Source organism: Aplysia californica, unplaced genomic scaffold, assembly GCF_000002075.1.
Source record: "Aplysia californica isolate F4 #8 unplaced genomic scaffold, AplCal3.0 scaffold00200, whole genome shotgun sequence".
Taxonomy (NCBI): domain Eukaryota; kingdom Metazoa; phylum Mollusca; class Gastropoda; order Aplysiida; family Aplysiidae; genus Aplysia; species Aplysia californica.
The window spans coordinates 407,202-412,386 of record NW_004797470.1 but is presented as its reverse complement, the minus strand read 5'-3'; the positions used below and the strand labels follow the sequence as shown (position 1 = coordinate 412,386).

The 5,185-nt window shown below is 42.8% G+C and overlaps 1 protein-coding gene and 1 long non-coding RNA gene across 2 annotated transcripts in view; both read right to left on the bottom strand.

Annotated features, from left to right (window-relative positions):
- LOC101855493 overlaps window positions 1–1,241 on the bottom strand; it is a 5,281-nt gene extending 4,040 nt beyond the window's left edge. The window contains exon 1 of the long non-coding RNA XR_220493.3: window positions 762–1,241. This is a non-coding gene — a long non-coding RNA (uncharacterized LOC101855493). The remainder of the gene's footprint in view (window positions 1–761) is intronic.
- LOC106010962 (thymidine kinase 2, mitochondrial) overlaps window positions 1–5,185 on the bottom strand; it is a gene marked incomplete in the record, with an annotated part of 39,157 nt that overhangs the window by 32,057 nt on the left and 1,915 nt on the right.

Genomic DNA, 5,185 nt, shown 5'->3' with positions numbered 1-5,185 from the left:
GAGTAGGCTTCGGCCGCCACCCGGGCAAAATTCAAAATTTCCTACCAACTGAAAATATTAGGTGTGTCCCGCGCGCTCATATGACCTTATGCAGTTGCGAACGCGGTAAAACACTTTATAAAAACAAACAAAAAGTCCGGAACTGAACATTTTCAGCTTTTATTTTATCTATTATCCGAAAACAATTGTAGGAAAACTGAAAACTTCAAACTGGCATAGAAAGTGGCGACAATCATCTATAGCCCCAAACTAAGTCATAGTCAAGTCATAGAGAAAAGAGATTATGTACGGCCACTAAGACTGTCAAAGTGTGGGAATGTGGCATTATGGGGTTAAAACCTTGTCTCTTCTACTAGGCATGAGTCGATCGATAAAATGTCAAAGCTCATGTGTGGCTTTGCAAGTCGAGGTCCACAAATTCAGTCTCAGCTTTCGCATCGTGACCTTTCGTTCCAAAAATGTACACAACTCCATTTCAAAACTTGCTCTATCAGCAGTTTTACCTAAACTAAATAAGTAATTCCAACATTCAGCTCATGAAATTAACAACTGAATATTACCAATGCTGTTCGAAAAACAATAATTAAAGCCTGCCCAAGTAATGTTTCCTAATCCTAATTTTAGTTTGTAGGCCTAGATTATATAATGCCAGTATACTAGACTTGGACTAACTAATTGAGCAGCTGATATTACGACTTACGATCGTATTAGGCTGTACAAGTTCAAAACAAAACACCAGTGAATGAAATATATATTCTTACCTGCTCAGTATATCAGTTGAATCGGTGTCAAAGCTGAAGAATTTCCGTTATTCTTCCCCTTTTTCGAGTGACAGTAGCTTACGTCACGAAAACCCGGAGATGTGCTGTGTGCGGGCGGGTGGCAAAACACGCAGATGTTGCATCCTGGGATCGAAAACTTCTGTGCCAAAGGGAAAACCAAAGATTCTTTACTACCAAGATATTCCACTTCCTCTTTAGGCTTTTGTCCGCCGCTTCGCCGCACATCGCGTGAAGGGCTACGTCACTAGGTATCGATCTTTGGGAAAACGTCGGAGCTAGAAATAAACCGAAACGTGTGTTTTTGACTCGACGAAAGTTCAGTGTGACCTAAGGGTTGAACTAGTTAGCGGACCAGATCTACTAGATTGTTTTGGCTGTCAGGTTAAAAATCAATAGATCAACTAAGCAAACGTTTTCTTTACTTCCAAAATGTGTATGTAATTTGACCCCCCAAAAAGGGGGGGGGGGTACCTACGAAATGATTGACAGCGTGTTTCAAAAATGCGTTACTGCTAAAAGTAATCTATGTCAGATCTATTTCCAATAGGCCTACATTGAAGTATATATTTTTCCCCCTGAATATTTCCCGTGGTGTACCTTTTTTGGTTGAATCTTTTAAAAGGCAGGCATCCGACCCTGTCTGTTGAAACCAACCCTGGCTGAGAAATGTCAATTATTGTAAGGTCCTTGGCCGAGAGGGATATGTTACTGTTTAGGTTTACATCCCCCCGGAACGACCGAGACACTGGATAAACATTTTCTTCCCGCCCGAGAATCGAACTCAGGTCTCCCGCGTGTGGCAGCGAAGTTTTGGTGTAGTCTTATCGGGTCTACAGAATTTGGCGGGGTCCGAATGTCTGGATGTACCTGTTTTAGTAAGCGTTTTACGGCACTTGCAACACAATGGTCATGTAAGTGCCGAAGATTAGAGGTGTTACAAGAGAGTAACAAACTTTAAAAAGAAGGAGAGATAAAGACGATAGATGTTTGATATGAAAGAAGGAGTAAACCATACCAGACACCCGGCCATTGGATGTACCTTGCACGCTGGTCAAACTGGACATCTGGTTGGCGTCTATAATATGACTGTCTTGGACGTTATGGATTGGCCAACTTTGACCTTTGTGACCATAGATGAAATTCTAAAAATAGTTTTTAATGTAGATGTCTTTACGTCCTCATCAGTGCAATCCAGGTCATCTATACGTGGTGCCCACTACGGATGGGATCGGCCGATCGAGCCGATCGCCAGACTCGGTGGCCTCAAAAAACAAACATGTTTGTCCTCAGTTTCAGTTTCAGTTTCAGGCGATCGAGTCGAGCGATCGGAGGCGGCTTCCCGACCCTGCCTGCCAGCCCCAACAGGGACTGAGAAGGGTACAAACTAGGGCTGGGTCGCGAGCGCGAGAACGGAACTGAATCGCCACTCTTGCCTGCGGAACGCGATTCACGATTCACTTCAGCGGAACGCGGAACAGTATCGCCAAACGATTCCCGATTCCCTCCCCTGTCGCTGTCACCACCTTGTGGCTTGTTTAACCTACTGCTGAGTCGAGTCACGAGCGCAAGAACGGAACGGAACACTTAGCACGGCTCCCCTTATTTTACAAAAGATGGTATAGTCCAACCACCATATTAAAACAAAATGAACGGGGTCCAACCAATAGACATAAGGAATTTTATGGAGCCATTGTTTTAGCGAATCATGGGGGGGGGATTTATGGGGTTCACTAATTGAGGTCAGTTGACAGAGAAGAGCAACAAAGGGTGTGGGGCGGAGAGGATGGCGGAACAACAAGAGTGGGACTCGCGCTCGCCTAGTGGCGTTGATATGACACTGTTCCGTTTCAGTCAGTGCTCCGCCACAATTCCACGAGCGATCACGTACTCGCGATTCTTTGAAGCCGACTGAATCGCGAATCGTCACTCTCAGACTTGGCGAGCAGGATCCAGCCCTAGTACAAACAACGTCCCTGTAGAAAGACATGCTAGGATACTTGAGAAGAAAAATTCTTCCTTCTCGGGAATCGAACTTGGGTCTCCTGTGTGCGACAGCGGACCGCCTAACCACTAAACCACAGACGTCTGTGTACATCTGTACAACATCTGTACAACATCTGTACAACAACTGTACAACTGTACAACATCTGTACAACATCTGTACAACATCTGTACAACATCTGTACAACATCTGTACAACATCTGTACAACATCTGTACAACATCTGTACAACATCTGTACAACTGGACATAACTATTGAGGTTCTCCAGACGAAACGACGTGGAGTTTGATACTCGTAGGCACAGTCCTCATTGGTAATCTGTTTGCTTTGAGTTTAAAGTTGTCATTTAACCCTATCCGTACGCCCTGGGGTCATTGTGTACCCCCAGGGTTGTATTCTTCACATTTTAGAATACTTCTAGTACGAAGATCGCTTTGAAACGTTCTGTATTTCTCAAAAAATCATTTTGACAGACTGCTACGCAAAGCGTACGGATCGGATTAACGAGTAAAATTTCCTCTTTGGAAAGTGGTGACACAGAGTTCCCCACGTCGTATGGATACGATAGTAAAACACGACGTAAGGATAGGGTTAATTTATAAATCACGCCCTTTCCATCAATAAAAGGTCAGTCACTACTTCCTTATCTACAAGAAAGTCGCAGCTGATAAGTTTCCATCACTCTAGAGGCTCTCGTGGTCTAGAGGTGCAGTGCTCGCCTCTCATTGAAAAGGTCCGGATAAGGGCGAACAATCTCGGAGGTCCTGCGTGCAAGTCAAGCACATTAAGTATCCCTTGGTAGTACCCAACCGGCCGTCACCCGGGCATAATTTCAAAGAAGTTCCTATCAAAAATGAAATTCTCAAGTCAGTGCAGAAATATACTAGAGACAGCAACGTAACATTTTCTTCTGACATTTTCTCCATTCAAGTCCTTTCCTGTTCTGATGTCTCGTTTTCTGTCTATCTTTCATCTTCACTTTATAACCGCTCCCCCATCCCTCCCCTCTTCCCCTACCCCCTCTGTGTTCCTCTTTCCTTTACTCCTGACTCTTTTACTGTTCCCACTGGCTCTTTCCACCATAATAAAAAGAAGAAGGTGGAGATGGATTGGACATATTCTGAGACAAGAACCAGACTCTTTCTCACTATTGTCTTTCAGCCACACTTCTCATCTTAGGGCAGGTAAGATCAAACAGAAAGCATTCTCGGATTAGGCTGGGCGAAAAATATCGGAGGGCCTAGATCTATGTGCAAGTTGTGTACGTCAAAGATCCCTTGATGGTACACAAATCAACAAGAGTAGGCTTCCGGTGGTCAACCGGGCAAGATTCAAAATTGATTTCTTTCGAAGCTGATTATACTCTAGTCAGTATAAAACTATACCACAGTAGATTATACTCTAGTCAGTATAAAACTCTACTACAGTAGATTATACTCTAGTCAGTATAAAACTATACTACAGTAGATTATACTCTAGTCAGTATAAAACTCTACTACAGTAGATTATACTCTAGTCAGTATAAAACTATACTACAGTAGGCCTACCTTGGAAATTGGAATGTGGCTGAGGTCTCTACAAAGGGTCTCTACAAAGAATTAAGAACACGGTCACATAGGTACAAACCAGTTGCTCTACAGAAATCGCTTTAATAAAGTGTGTTCGGGCTGTTAATAGCTCACAAGCAGTGCATAGGCCTACATTTTTGTAAAATTCTGTTGGACTTATTATCGATTGAAGGGAAGACATTTGTGAGGCAGCGTGGTGGAATCAGGCTCTCGTCAATTTTTGGGCATGTAGAGTTATTGGTATCATCATAAAGCTTGTTCACTCGTCTTTATTTGGATGGAAAAATATCCATTTATCTTGAATACAAGTTAAGATATTTGCGAATGAAGGAGGTGGGGGTCATCTGTTTTCAGAAGTAAAATTAGGGAGAAAATGTCCGCCAAAGATTAGTTTTTTCCTTAGCTTAAGTATCCGTGGTAACTTCAAATTTATATTTTCTGTGCCTTTAATCAATGTTTTTCAGAAAAAGTCCACACTGAAATGAGTTCTTTAATGAGCGTGAAAGGTGTTGAGCCAAAAAACAAAAATTTGATAAAAATTCCAAAACCTGTTGGAAGAAAGCAAGTTTCCTCACTTTGATTATTTTGGCGAGAGCCTGATTCCACCAGGCTGCCTCACATGTTCTATGTAGGAAAGTTCTACTAAGGTAGAGAGTCCCAATCCTCCCAAACCAAACACGTGAATTTTCTAAGTCGCCACAGTAGGTCACATGACGTTCAGGGTCAGCATACCCTGGTGTCTGTTTATGTTTTTGTGTGTATGTATATATGTATGTGTGTGTGTGTGTGTGTGTGTATGTATGTGTGTGTGTGTGTGTGTGTGTGTGTGTGTG